This window comes from Lycorma delicatula, chromosome 5 (genome assembly GCF_047948215.1).
Source record: "Lycorma delicatula isolate Av1 chromosome 5, ASM4794821v1, whole genome shotgun sequence".
NCBI lineage: Eukaryota > Metazoa > Arthropoda > Insecta > Hemiptera > Fulgoridae > Lycorma > Lycorma delicatula.
In genome coordinates this window covers 133239075-133256237 of record NC_134459.1, presented here as the reverse complement: position 1 = coordinate 133256237, position 17163 = coordinate 133239075, and positions in this window count along the sequence as shown.

The window sequence follows — 17163 nt, the reverse complement described above, 5'->3', positions numbered from 1 at the left end:
ATTTTTAATTAACAATTCTACTAAATTTATAAATTATACAAACATATTAGTGAACCAATCCATGCTCTAAATATATAAATTTATTAAAAATAAATATTATTATTGAAATAATAATATATCATTAAAATATAACTATTGGGATTAAGCAGCAAAGTCTTTTTTTCCCTGTTTAGCCTCCGGGAATCACTATCAGGTATTACTTCAGAGGATGAATGAGGATGATATGCGAGTTTAAGTGAAGTGTAGTCTTGTACAGTCTCAGGTCAACCATTCTTGAGATGTGTGGTTAATTGAAACCCAACCACCAGAGAACACCGGTATCCACGATCTTGTATTCAAATCCGTATAAAAGTAACTGCCTTTACTAGGATTTGAATGTTTGAACACTCGACTTCGAAATCAGCTGATTTCCGAAGATGCATTCAACATTAGACCAATCCGGTGGGTTAACTAAAGGAAGTCTTTCTTTTTCCTGTTTAGCCTCCGGTAACTACCGTTTTTAGATAATACTTCAGAGGATGAATGAGGATGATATGTATGAGTGTAAATGAAGTGTGGTCTTGTACATTCTCAGTTCGACCAATCCTGAGATGTGTGGTTAATTGAAACCCAACCCCACCAAAGAACACCGGTATCCACGATCTAGCATTCAAATCCATGTAAAAATAACTGGCTTTACTAGGACTTGAACGCTGGAACTCTCGGCTTCCAAATCAGCTGATTTGGGAAGACGCGTTCACCACTAGACCAACCCGGTGGGTTAAACTAAAGGAAGTCTAAACAACACTAATGGTACGAGTTGAATAAACCAATTATATCAACAGCTGTAGAATTAGATATACCTTCACAAAAAATTTAGAAATATCAAAATGTATTTTATAATTTTTCCAAAATCTTATGAAAATTTATAGAAACGTTTTTTTAAAAAATACATTTTTTTGAAATGCTGTAAACACAAGTTTAAATTAGAACAAGAAATTAAAGCTAAAGATTTCATTAAAAATTATTGAGCCATTCATTCAAGTATGATACCTTAACATTAAAACTTCTTAAATATATAATACTAATATCCTTTATTTTTTATATACCACTGTCCGAGTAAATGATTTTAAAATATAACCACAAATTCAAAATTTTGATCAATTTGGTTTGGTACATAAATTATTATTATCAAAACGAATTTACATTCTGACAAAAGTATAATAGGAGATTCATAAAAACGGAAAAGCACTACGACATTTTATGTATGTTGGTTACTAACTCAGAATCTGTTCAAATATATCACCCAGCACATAGACTATTATTACAAAAAAGGTATTTTTTTATATTTCTAATTCTTTTTAATTAGGCTTGCATTTCAGTTACAATTATAGAAATTTTTCGCTTCATAAGAAAAAAAATTGTTTAATAATTTTTTTTTTCATAAAAAATTATTAATTTTGTGTAATTAAGGACAAGTAATTAAATATTAAGGACTAAGTAATTAAATTGGACTGGAAATATTAAGATAGTGTATAAAAATATTTGTTTTAGAATGTATTTTAAAATTTGTTCGATTAAAAAAAAATGTGAGCAATGAAAAATTACAAAATATTTTTCCCGGTAATCATTAAAATAAAAACAAAAAAAAAATTCATCCATTAAAAGCAATTAAAAATAATCAGTTTAACGGACGTAGGTCACATAACCTAGTCTGGTCAAACGAAATGTGCCAACCAAGCCACTGCAAAGCTGTCAGGTAGAAGTAAATTATTCAGAGAGAAGTTTGGAACAGTAACAAGGCTTGAATTGTGAATGTCGTAGGGACAGGTTGACGCCTAGGGTAATGGACGCCTGTCCTAGGTTTATACATTATACCAGAGACAACCTTTAACAATCTACAACCTCTACCAGTTCACCACCTACCTATCTAACCCCACTCCAAATCATTCCCCCTTCTACCAGTAAAACCTATGCTAACCCTAAATTCACATCTCACCTGTTTAATTATTCCTAACAATCCGCAACGTAAATCGTCAATCATGTCATCACTTTTTGAACAGAATTACTGAAACTGGCCCTTAAAACAGGTACAAGGCAAACTGTAAATTAATAAAACGATCAGATCAGCAGATAATCTTGAAATGGAAAATTTGGAAATATTTTTATTTAAATAACTTCAAAAGGCTTTTATTACTGAAATAAAAATTATAATTTCGTAGAACAGAAAGAAAATTTTACTGAAACTATTAAAAGATTGCAGAAAAATACAAATTCTCCCTAATTTTAATTTCTTAAGTATATTCATAAAAATATATTGCTATTTAATGATATGACCGGCCTCTGTAACGAGAGACCATTAATTATGGTCTTATTAAAGTGATAAAAAATAATCTAAAAAATTAACCAAAACCGTCCAAAATAACCTAAATAATTTGTTACACTTTTATAACAATGTACAATGAATGATTTTGTTTTTGAGTGATTTTTAAGGGAAAACAACCAAGAAGGTTATCTTTCCTCATAATTCATTAAAAAAAAGCTTCCATACAACTGCAAGATTCTAGGTAAGATAGTAAACTGCAGGTCTTATAACTTTTATAACTTGATAGTTCCGCAATATCTGGTCATCTCAGGGAGTACCATTCTAGAAATAGATGGATGTAAAATTAAATAATGTCAACGCGGTTAAATCCGCATTTAATAAAACCGTTCCAGCAGATCACCTATGTTCAGAACGCTGGGTGTAATTTCATTGATCGCTAACACTTTTTAGTAACAAACAAAAATAGTTGAAAAAAGCCAATTAAAAAAAACTGTCAACAGAGTTGTAATACGTTCCCGGCAATGGTTATTTATTCTTATATAGTTGAAAAATAATTATTATACGAGAAAAATTCGGCTACGATTTTTTTTTTTGGGGCAGGGGTAATTTATGATGAAGTTTTATTGTAAAATTATCAATGTACCTTTAGATAAACAAAAAAATTTTTTTTTAATTCAAAAAATCGGTATTTTTTAATTTTTTCTGCTTCTTCACCTCCAAAATCATCTTCATTGAAAAACTTTTGATTTTTCTACGTTTACAAATTGTTTTAAATGGAAGAAACTAAAATAAAACTCCACTAAAAAATGCAATACAATAAAAAGTTACCAAAGATATCTTTTTTGGGGGCAGGGGTTAATTATGAAATTTTATTGTAATATTATTACTAAAAGTTCATTGCATAAACTTTTAATAATACTGAAAGTTTAAATAAACCAAAAAGTTATGAAAAGTTAAAAAAATCTATATTTTGAAACTTTTATAGGTTTCTCCACTCTAAACAATGCCATCAAAGTATTTTCTTTTAGATCTCAAACAATGTTATTATGTCTAAGAAACATTCAAAAAAATTCTGTTATAAAAATGCAATACAAAAAAAATAGCTTCCTTCAATTTTTGGGGAAGGGGTAATTTTGGGGAATTTAAAAAAAATTGTAAGATAGGCAAGGACGCACGTACTGAGCTTAATATAAAGTGGGGTTGTTTGCAAAATTTTGAGGAGACACCCCCAAAAATACCCCACCCACTGGAGATATTAACTCCGAAAATTTACGAACAAATTGCCCCAAATACACGAGTATCTATAAAAAGTTTCATTAAAATCCGTTTATCCAGTCAAAAGTTGTTAAACTTCAAACACGCCAACATACGTATGAACAATAAACTTCTTTTTTGTTTTTTGGGGTTGCTACTAGTATTCTGAAAGATTTTAAATGTGCTTTGGATTGTATCTCGCTGTATATGAATATAAACATATATCGAGCAGTCGAGATGGGAATGTTTCCAACAAAAACAAAAATTCTAATAATATATTAAATAATTAAACAAAACCCTAATAAATCTACCAAAAAATAAAATTAAAAGTTAGTTAATCTAATACTAGTTCCAATTGCTGTAATATCGCATATCGTACAAAATCAAGAAAAATCTGATGAACCATTATGCGACAATAAACTAAGGGACATACGATCAAGTGACAAGAGGAACTTACATGTCATGAATATAGTAAACAGTCGTATTGTGCTCCAAATTCAAATGGCAGAAGTCGATTTCATGCAAACTATCTCGCACACACGGCACTACAGTATCATTAATAAAAGGTCACTTATTATTGAAAACGGGCAATCATACGACCTGCTTTACTATCTTCAACCGACATTCCACAAAGTACATACAAATTAAAATGGATCATAAGCTCCATAAAAATCGACTAAAATGTAAATGTCTTCGGTGGTTGCATCAGTTTACCTCTTGTATGAGATTACACAGCTAGAAATCCAAGGAAAACTGATATATGACTGAATCAATTGAATTTACAAAAATTCATTGCTCTTTTAACAGAACTGCTGTTTTGACAAGATGGCAGAATAGCCGAAAGCGCTTGAGGAACTCAAATGGAATTTTGGTAAGCTGTTCTCAAAATTGTATATAATAGATATTTTACCAAACGGTGCCATGTTCGAAAAACTTCAAGTAGAAATTGACGATTATTTAATAATTAATCAATGCATTAAAAAGGATCATATCAAAAATAAAATAAAGAAAAAAGAATTTTGACGTAGTACAAACTTAATATTGTACGAGAATGTTCCGCCTTAACCTATCATAAAACGTATTTTTAAAATCTTCTTTATGGCAATATTTAAGCTAATAGAATATAAAATTAGTTTAAAAAAAAAAAACGTTAATACAATTTACTAAAGATTGAAAACTGTGTCCAATCTGGATAACCGTCAAATATGTAAAAAATAAATGCAATTCATTCGAATCGGAACAATAAAAAATTAGAAACGATCTCTTCTTAAGGTTTAGATACATTAATACTCACCTAATATTGCTTATTCTAGAGAAAAATAATTAAAGACTTTGATCAATTTATAAAAATAATAAAATTTTTAACTGAAGAGTGGTACTTTAACAAAATCTTTTTTTTAAATTTATGTAGTAGCATAATTTTAATATTATTGATTCACATAATATAAGCTAAAAAAGAACTCGTAATAGTTTAAAAAGGTAATTCTCTTTCAAGAAATAGTATCGCTTCAATATCTACCCCAATTATTTTATCCAAAATTGAATAGAATAAATCCCCTCTTAATACACTAAACTTATCAACATAACATTTAATAATTCCTCACTTATAAAACTAAATTAGACGCAAATAATTTATAAGTTCAGAAATTTTTAACTAAATTTTTTTACTATTTTTAGACTAATAGGTCGTCAAAATTTCAAAACACAAAATCCGCGGAAAAGAGACCACTTTTAACCCGACAGCAATTCATTTTCTCTATGATATATATTATAACAACCTCTTATGTATAAAATGAATAACCGAGTAAGATTAATCATGAATACATATTAGTAGCAATATTGATAAACAAATCTAAAATCATAAATAATTCTGTTAAACTACTTATGTTTCACTACATATTAGAAGTTTAATATTTGAATAAGGCTGATGCGGTAACGCGTACGTAAGTTAGTCAGATGAGTATTAGAGATGTGGGAACAGGCTAACAGATGTTGCTTTGTATGGTATTCATGGATACAATATGATGTACTTCTCTCTCACACTCTTTCTCTTTCTCTCTCTCTGTTTTATATATATATATATATATATATACACACGACATCACAAGAGTGTACATCCATCAAACACGATAGTGGTACTACATGCAGTACCATCATGTACTACACCAACCGCTTGACTCCAGTAAACATTGTCAACAGCATAAATATCTGAGCTCTAAAATGCAACTAAAACGACAGTGTATAGCAGAAAACCACATATATACTAGTATACATACAGATCCTTTTATACGCACGCGTGCGTCCATACAAAAGCGAGGAACGAAGGATCTCAGGTTAAGATTCTAGTCATTAATAATAATACGCTCATTAACCTGCAAACACAATCCCTTCTACTACCACTACTTATAACGTAGCATAAAACCCCTCGACTAAACCGATTCCATCTTCCTGAATACAACAACTCGCACGAACGCGCGCGCTCACACACACACACACCTGCATACATTAGTCTTCTCCAGTGAAGTGACATTAATGCGGCGTTGTAGTCTAAATAAAAACCTTCTTATTCATTTTTGTTACATATATAAAAATATTGCACATGAAAAGGATGTTGAAGTTACATACTTTTGAACACGATATAATAAAATGATATAAAAAAAAGATTGACTCGAAAAAGTAAAGATTAGTATACACAAATAAATTTATATGAATTATATAATGTTTAGAACAGTAACGATACCAACGATAAATAACAATCTCGTACAATATTAATTTTTAATTATAACAATTATCAGTATTTCAAACTGTAATTTAAAAAAATAATATTACAAGGCATTATTATTATGTATTCCTTTTAATATTACTTGAGTAGACAGTTGGTATTTAAAAAAAAAGAAGATTATCAACCAAAACAATTGTATAATTACCAATGAAAATAAAGAATAATCCTGATAAGTATATTAAAGAAATGATAAGAAAATGGGGTCAGCAAAAATTCAATTACTAATTGTTTTAAACCGATTTATATAATTTCCAATAAAAATGCATATTTATTTATTTTTTAAGAAAGAAACAAGATAATTCTGTTAAAAACAATTGATAAATAAGAAAACAAAATTTATGAAATGGAAATTCGTTGAGATAAATTCAAAATTTGTATTAATCGAATAGAACTGTCATAATCCATAGCGAGAATTAAGGCAACATAGAAATAATAATTAATCTAATGCTGGAAAAGATCACTTTAGAAATTATAATATGTAATCCCATATTACAATGTTTTTGAAGAAAAATCTATAATTTGATGTCTAATCTACCTACTCAAATTGAGTTTTGTAAAATCAGAAAACACCAATAACGATACTGGTATTACAGAAATCCTTGATTCTCAAGTCGGATTGACCTTCCTTCTACTGAAACCGAAGTAAGCGAGGTAAACCAAAGTATCAATGAACCGTAAATCGCTTAGATATCGACTAGAAGATAAATATATATTTACGTTCCCAGTTACAGTTTTGTAATCGGTATATAAAGTACAATGTTTATACATACACAAGATCTTGAATTCCTCCTGCAGAAACAAGTGCCCATCCTAACCTTCAGGAGATTAAGACATTTGCACAACATTTGTTCGCATTTGAGATTTCATAAACCCTCAGGAGATCAAAGCATTTTCATTAGATTAAAAGTAGGACACAACAGGTAAGCTGCAATAAAAATTGTTTTTCCACCATAAACTACAAACCACCCTAAAACACATTCATGCTTCCTAAAAGAATACTTGAAAAGAGCATTCCCGTTATTGTATGACGAACAAAAGTATCAATGAACCGTAAATCGCTTAGATATCAACAAGAAGATAAATTAATATTCATGTTACAATAATCCAGTTACAATTTTGTGATCGGAAATATAAAGCACAATGTTTTAACATATAATTTTATTTCTAAGGATTAACAAACAATCATTAAAAAAAAATTATGTTTACAATGACAATATCTCAAGAATAATAAATTTACTTTGCAAAGAAAAAAAAAGCACTGCCGAAAAACATATAAGGGTTAATGGAATCCCGTTGAAATCATAAACTACAAAAACTGTAGTTAAGAATATAAAATTGTAGTTAAAAAGATACAGTTATTTTACAAGTAATACTGCAGAACCAAAAAAAAAAAAAAAAAAAACATAATTAACCAAAAATATTAGCTGAATATTATTAATGAGAAAATGCAGGAAAAGAACAATAAAATTTAGGATGGTTTGTGTACTTATGATAGGAATCAAAAGGAGGGACGAGTATGCAATAAATATAATATAGCTTACAACATATACTATAAACACAGATACAATAAAACTTTCCTTAAATATAACAAATGAAATCACCGAAATCTAATAATCCTTTGAAATACCATTATGAACAAGATGAAGGTGGAATTAATGGTGAACGACGTTATTTCTTTATTACGATGATAATGGAAATACTTGTAACGATGGTAATTATCTAAGAAACAAATTTGCGCGGTAATTTATAACAAATAATAATTATTTTTAATTAAGAAATGGAAATTGTATGAATTCTATCTTAATATTTTATCTTTTTAAATATTCTTCCTCAACATAAAAGGTTTGTAGAAACCTATTAAAGAGCACCTTCAGATACAAATAAAAATTGAGGGAAACACAAATTGGGAAAAAAAATTCCTACACCTACATCAATGAGAAATAATACAAATTAAATTCTGTAAGGCCTAACCAGCAGCAATACTAGTCAATTAATTATTATTGAGAACTGTATTGAACTGTTCTCTTATAAATAAGTTAACTCCAAAACTGAATAGAAGCAATCACGGATGACCAAACTGTTTTCATTTTATATTAGATTCTTGTGTGTAAACTACCAGTTTTAAATGAATAGACTGTTTATTGAGACTTTATATACAAAAAAAAAAACCACCTGATAGAAAACCATTTTTTTTAGCGGTTAAATTAAATCAACTCTTTTATAGAAGGTTTAATTATTTATTCTTTAAATCGAATAGCTTATGTTTTACATTTAAGATTACTTAGTCTCACGATGAAAAGAACTTCGCTGTTGTATATAATAACATAAAAGTTGCGTCTAAATTGAATTTCGTAAAAGCTTGATTCCAGTTAAGTTTTTTTTAAATAAAACAAATTATATTATATATATATATATATACACCATAAATATATATATACACCAGGTGGTCTATTTAAACTGAGACACATCTTTATCTCAAAAACTATACATTTTAGGAAAAAAATGTTTCGATTAAAGTTTATCCATTTCAATAGGGAAGGAAGTACGTTCACAACCTGTGATGTCATTTATAAGGTCAAATAAAGGTCATTTCAAAGTCAACTTATTTTTTTTTTAAATAGGAACTACATCCTTATTGCAGAACCGAATTCTTTGAAAGAAAATTAAAAATTCATTTCACATTATTTTTCTAAAATTGATAGCTTTTTTTATTATTCATCTTCAAAAATGCTGTAGACCTATAAATTGGTCTTTTTAGATTCATTAGGCCTGACCCAGCTGACGAGTTACATCCAGATAATGTTAAGTTTTAAATAAAAGAAAACTAAATTTTAAATAAAAAAAATAAAAAAATAATCAATGCTAATAATAATGAAGAAGAAAAACAATTTGAACATGTAAACTCCAGCGAACTTTTTAAAATAGCCTATAAGTGAAATTGAAGTTGCCAATGACATTTGTCAAAGTGAACGTATTATCAGTGTCTTCAATTAATTTTTTTACTACTTTGTTATTTACCAACTATTAATAAATATTAAATTAATTATTTTTTATTTATCGGAAATTACGGAACGACTTACAATTACAGAAAAAACTGAGGTAATTTTGCTTTACAGGGAATGTCACCGAAATGTTGATCAAACAGTAACTTTATATGCTCTACGATTCCCCCGTAAAAATACTCCAAATCGTGCTTCTGTGTACAGAATTGTAAAACAGTTCAGTTATGCTAGAAGTGTGGGGACCAAAAATAGGAAGTATTAAAATATTGTGACAGCAGAAAACAATGAAATAGCGGTGGCTGCGGCGGTCATTGTAGATCCTTATGTTATTTCAAGAAGAATTTCGAGTGACTCCCGGATATCAAAAACTTGTATTCCAAGAATATTAAAACGCCTGAAATTCCAACCGTACCATATTTCACTGCAACAGGAATTGCGTGGTAACGTCTTTGATTTAAAAGGAGCATTTCTTCGATGAGCGCTGGAAAAAGTACAGGCAGATCAAAGTTTTTTCTTAATGTTCAATTTTCCGACGAATCAGGTTTTACTAATCATGGTGCAGTAAACAGACATAACCCACCGGGTTGGTCTAGTGGTGAACGCGTCTTCCCAAATCAACTGATTTGGAAGCCGAGAGTTCCAGCGTTCAAGTCCTAGTAAAGCCAGTTATTTTTACACGGACTTGAATACTAGATCGTGGATACCGGTGTTCTTTGGTGGTTGGGTTTCAATTAACCAAACATTTCAGGAATGGTCGAACTGAGAATGTACAAGATTACATTTCATTTACATTCATACATACCATCCTCTGAAGAATTATCTAAACGGTAGTTACCGGAGGCTAAACAGGAAAAAAGAAAGTAAACAGACATAGTATGCATTATTGGGCAATGTAAAATAAACGGTGGCTAAGGGAAGCAGAACATTAACGTCCGTGGACTGTCAATGTTTGGTGCAGACATTAATGCTATAGGCTGCACATTATTCGGACCGCACTTTTTCGATGGAAATTTGAACGGAGAGAAATACGGAGATTTTCTAGAAAATTAGTTGCTTTTACTGCTTGATGAACTACCCTTGCAGAAGAGAAGAACGATGTGGTTTCATCATGATGACTGTCCTACACATTAATCAATTGTCACCAGAGTAATTTTGAACCGCGAATACAATGATCGTTGGATTGGTCGAGCTGGTCAAGTTCATTGGCCTGCTCGTTCCCTAGATATTACTCCAGTAAACCTTTTTTTGTAGGGTTACCTTAAAGAAAAGGATTACGTACCAAATACCCTTGAAAATATGAAAGAGCGTAAAAAAAGTTTGTAGAGATATCAAAAGAGAAACTCTATTAAATGTTTATGGGTCGTTCTTAAACGTATTGAAAAATGCATCGAAGTACACCACTTCTAACATTTGCTGTTGTAATTTATGTAGAGTAAGTTTTTGTAATTATTTTTAATAAAGAGCATTAAGAAAATATTTTAAAGTATCAGTAATTCATTAATCCAAATATTTCATATCGTCCACGTAACTAAAATGACGAAAGCAGATGTAGGCTATGTACCATACCAGTATGTACTATTTGATTAAAAAGTGCATAAAAATAAAAATGGATTTTTATTTAGGTTAATCCCTTAATTGATTATTTTTATTTTATATTGATATATTTTTTATTTCATTTAAAATTTAACATCAGCTGGATGTAATTTGTTAACTGGGTCAGACCTAATGAAACTAAAAACACCAATTTATAGACCTAAAGCATTTTTGAAGATGAATTACTTAAATAACTATCAATTTTAGAAAAAAAATTTCTGAAAAAAAATTTTTAATTTTTTTGCAATGATTCGATTCTGCAATAAAAAATATAAATTCGAATATAAAAAATTAAGTTGACTTTGAAATGATCTTTGTTTGACCTTCTCAAGGACAACATAGGTTGTGAACGTATTTCCCCTTTGAAATGGAATATATATATATATATATATATATATATATATATACAGAGCGGAGAGAAATACGACCAGGAAAACGCAAAAAAAAAAAAAAAAAAATAGGAAACACATTTCAGGTGTAATTGTACATAACTCCTACAATTTTCTTAAATTATATTGAAACTCATTAGTGGAATTTTATGTAGAAGGTTAGAATAACATCGTTTACTTGGGTATAAAAACGAAATTTTTTTCTTATAAAAAAAGAAGATTTTGGTTCAAAGCGGATTTTTTTTCCAAAAGAAAAACCAATCTACCTCAATGATTTTTACAAACTACACAATATATTTTGTCAGATGACAATAGTAAAATTTATATTTATGAAACACCCACCTATGCAAAGGGATGGTAAAATAAAACGAAGGGAATTAAACTAACAGATCGGATAAGATATTTATTGACGAAAATAAAAAAAATAAGACAGAAGTTATTTAATTTTTAAAGGGTAGGTTGTAAAAATACTAAGTATACAGTATACTTTAAAAAAAGGGAAAAAAGTGAAGGCGAAGTATGTTTAGAATAAAATTATCTGTTGAATTAAATGTGCCAACGCCTTCAGTAGGCTGAATCAGAACTTATTTGTTTCATCCCGATCAAAAAACAACGGATTAATTTGTCTTAAAATTACGCCAACATTCTTTAGTAAATATCTATATTCATTAAGTCTCATAATAAATTTATTAATCAAATCGCTTTATAAAAGTTTAAAGATTTTAGTTAGATTTGTACCTGAAAACATTTAATTAAATATTTAGATATTTACCACAGTTCTCTATTCACCGTAATGAATATTTTATATTTTAAACGAACTTTGTGGTCAGAAAATGAAAAATACTATAGAGTAATTAGTTCATACAAATTATAATTTTATCGGAGATTTTCGTTTACAGAAGTTCGTATAATCTAAAAATGAGAAGGAATAATTTTATACTCTACTGATAAAATAACAGAGGTTTATTGCATAACAACCTTTTAATAAACTAACTAGCTGAAATAAAACAAAAGTTTTAATTAACCTTAGTACATACCAAGTAACTCAAGCCAATAAAAATTCCTACACTTACACCAAGAAAGATTCTTACCATACTTTTATAAAAAGTTACGAAGTTTTTTGTTTTTACTTTCGTAAGCTTTTTCCTTTTTTGTTGTATTTCCTACAAATATTTATCAAATTTAATTACACTCAAAGTTTTCCTTTAAATATTTTAAATCCTTGAAATTAAGTTAGAATGAAATTCCGATTGTTTGAGTTTATTAGAATTTACTAATTAAACGAATAAAACAATTTTTGTGTTCTCTTAATACACAATATTTACACATTTTAACTTTAATCAATTTAATCTTCCACCACATGAGTAAATAATAATAGTCTAATATTAGTTTCAATAATATTAAATGAATCTTTCTATGACGAACACTTTCCAAGTATTTAATATTGAAACTTATTTCCCACACACGAAAATACGAAATGAATTCTGAATGTTAATTATTTTATTAGACATCTGAATACAAAGCAATAAATCAGTGAGAGACAATTGAAACTGTATTGCAGAATACAATCTGCAAAGCGAACATGTAACGAACGCACAGTATTCAGAGTTTGACCCACCGGGTTAGTCTAGTGGTTAACGCGTCTTCCCAAACCAGCTGATTTGGAAGTCGAGAGTTGCAGCGTTCAAGTCTTAGTAAAGCCAGATATTTTTACATGGATTTGAATACTAGATCGTGGATACCAGTGTTCTTAGGTGGTTGGGTGTCAATAATTAACCACACATCTCAGGAACGGTCGAACTGAGAATGTACAAGACTACACTTCATTTACACTCATACATATCATCCTCATTCATCCTCTGAAGAATTATCTAAAGGGTAGTTACCGGAGGTAAAACAGGAAAGAGAGAGAGTGAGTGAGTCAGAGTGAGAGTGAGTGAGCGAGAGAGAGTATTCAGAGTTTGTTTTGCAAATGTTTACATTTTAGTGTCCAACTAATTCATCCAGGCCAAAAAAAAACACATTTATGTATCTGTGAACGTGTGTACGTACGTACGCATATCATACCACTTTTGGCCTTATACATCAGGATTAATCCAACCGGCTTTCTTCATATCAGGATCAAATATTTTAATATATGGGGCATTATTCATATTAATGTTTGTTCAAAATTCATTAAGAATGTGAGGGATACTGAGAAAACCAATTTCGGTTTTCTTTAGAAGTATTTCAGAAAAAACTGTATTAAAGTAGCTTTATTACCTACAATACGTATAGATAAAAAAATATGAAGAATAAATATGAAGATAAACAATTTTTTTAAGAAGTCTATACAGTATATGAACTGTATAGACTTCTTAAAAAAATTGTTTATCTTCATATTTATATAGTGTATATATATACATATATATATATATATACACACTAACTGGAACCTCTTCATTCCAATTACAATGGTCGTACTTCACAATACGGTCTCGAAAAATTTAAACCACCCCATCTGTTCCATACATTAGAATCAGAACAGGGGCAAGTTCCATCGCCTCAGATGTGGACCACTTTGTGAGGAACCATACTCCCTATCAATCTCTAACATCTCGAAAACCAATGATTATAAATTTAAAGAAAACAATATTTAAAATATTCATTAAGGAAAAAATTAATCATTTTACTTCATTATATTTCTGTTACCTGGTAACTGGTTGAGAATTAATAATCCCGTCTGTAGGAGATGTAATTCTTTCTCATTCCCTTAGGGGATGACTTTTGAAAAGTCCTTTCTTAGAGGTGTTTACAACCCCATAAGGAAGCTACATGCGAAATTTCAAGTTTCTAGGTCTAGCTGTATGGACTGTACGTTGATAGTGAGTTAGTCTGTCAGTGAGGACCAATTGTTTTACAGATATAGATAGGATATATATATATATATATATATATATATATATATATATATATATTATAGGATATATATATATATATATATATATAAATATACCGTGTACATCCATATAAGAGGTCCATCAATTAATTGAAAAGAGTAAAAATAAAATAACTTTTACTTTTTTGTATGTTATTAACAAAATCATCGTAGAATATTTAACATATTAGTTATTTCTATAATATCAGTAAATCAATTTATACTGTACATAATTAATTAAAAGCTATAACAAATAGTTATCTTAATTACTGACATTAGTGCTCGAGTTTCCGTCATCCGTTGAATTGCAATTGCCTTCGTAATTATTTAATCACAATCACTTCCGTCGAAAGCGTTTGAAATGCAACATTTCTTGAACGATTTTTTAATCAAATCATCCTATATTTCTGACCAAATCACAATAATTAACCCAAAAATCTATACCAAAGAAATTAGTTTTGCCAGAATATTAGTCTCTTGTATCGTGTTGGCCATCCGCTTTGTGTAGTGTTCCCGGAGTTCGTTTTAAATGGTCGGTGTACCCAGGTAGCAAGTTAAAGAAAATATGTCATTCTACCAGGAACAATAATAACCTGATCACACTACCCAGCAAGCCGTTTTCACTTTACATCATCGCTCGTGTACCCTTGAAAATTTGTCCATTAAAATTACAGAAGATTTCGTAATACAGCGCCTGGTAGACGCTCCCACGCGTATTTAATTCAGTCCAGTATTAATTCATTATTCATTCATTTTTGTTGTGTTCCAAAATGACGAAAAAATAATGAATATGAGATTTATCTTACTTCATAAAACACATTTTGAAAATTAAAAATTTATTTTGAAATTGTTTCAAAGTGTCCAACTATAAAAAAAAAATTATTGCATAAGCAAAGTAAAAAGAAAACTCGGATGATACTCTATAAAGCATACATTACATTATTCTGTATGTATTACACACATATTTCCACTAATACAAAAATTATTATAATGCTAGATTTGAAATACACAATTATTTCGAATCGGTCCGCATTTTATATAGTTCAGCACACAGCATTATAAAATAATAATTGATTTTTATAGATGATCCAGAAGGATAACTATTTTTTAAACACATTTAGTAAAATATTCTTGCAGATTTTTGGCCAATAATAAGCTCTGAAAGTATGTCTGCTACATTAAAAAATGTATAATAATATATCTAAAGTATTTGTGAAGGAGTAAAAAATCGTTCATGTTTAAAAATTTCTCTTAACCATTAAATTGATAAATGCAGGTGGCGAACGAAATGATCCAACATTTTTGGCTTTGTTAAAAGATAATTATTTGCAGAAAAGTAAAATACGTGTTTGCTATATACCTAGAGATTATGTTCTGCTTTTCGCATGTTCAATATGATCACCATCACGTCTAGACACTTCTTCAACACGAACTCCTATGTTAATAACTCGACTACACACATATTCGGTTATCTCGTTGCACGCCTCGATGATCAGCACTCCCAGTTTTTTATCACTGTACGAGGATGTTCAGGGAAAATCTTTTCCTTTACAAATCCCAAAAGAAAATAATTACTTGGCCAGTTCTGTCTAGCAAAAAGAATTAGGAAATCGGTTTGAAGACATTTGCGTTAAAAGTTTCATTCAGAAAGTCTAAAAAATTAGCTGTGTGCGGTCTGGCTCCAACCTGCATGAACCACTCGTTTTCTAATTGAAATCCTTTTGAAAGAAGCTGAGGAACAATATTATTACGCAGTATGTTTATTTAGGTAACGTTCACTGTTCACTGTCTATTCAAAAAAGAATGACCCTATTACCCCACGACTTGAGATTGACCTGAGCGTGCCGTACCGTAATTCTTGGAGCATGATGCACCTTTTCATGAAGCACGTTTGAATTTTCGGAAGTCCAAAAACGCATATTTTGTTTATTAACAACCCTGTCTAGGTGAAAATGTGCCTTATCTGAAACCCAAACATTGTTCAATAATACCTCTTGATTTACAGCCCGTTCAGCGAATGACATTCTCTGACGTTTGTTGTCAACAGTTAATTTAGGCAACACTGTTATTTTTTACGGTTACAAATGAAAATATGTTATTAAAATTCGCTACACAGATCGCCTACAAATCCCAAGTTGTGCTGCTGCTTTTTTTGTTGATTTGCCCGGGCTCCTCAGCAACTCTGCTCTGAGAGCTTCAATATTCTATGGAAAACGAACGTCGGCAGGCCGTTCGTGCTTACTCTCAAATACTGAACCATCACTATTAAAGTCTACGTATTGTATTGTTTTAAATGAGGGCGACCACCGAGTTTGAAAATGTAAACGAAACCGTCTTTGTGACACTTTTTAGTCTTTACGCGTTTTTCAACAGTCGGTCTTCCTTTGTCAGCCACCTTGGAACGATACACAAGCAGCATACTTGGAAAGAAAAGAAACTAATTTTCATGAACTGCTGTCACTTCTGCTAGCATAAGACACATTAATAATTAATTACTAACCTAAACAATTATTGCCAAAACAAACGTTGGAGCATTTCGTGCGCCATCCTTTAGGTAACACTGCTCTAAAGATATGTCAGCAGGAAAGATCTCTAATGACAGAGCGTTCAGGACATATTCCCCCATCTTCGCCTCGATTAAATGTCTGAAAACATTTTAATGTAGCATGAGTAAAATCTATATCCATCCACATAACACTGTTTTTACGCAAATTGTTATGATTGTTCATAGATCTATATTTATGAATGTTTAACGGTATATTTTACAGAAACCCATTTTATTTCCACAACAGAATTGGAATGGAATGGAATGCAAAGTTGGCAGGAGTTCATTACTCCCTACTTTATCGCAGAACCTGGACAGAGTCCCTTGCTGCTGGATGATTCTAATCGGGCTTGGTTTTTTTAAAAGGGTTATTTTA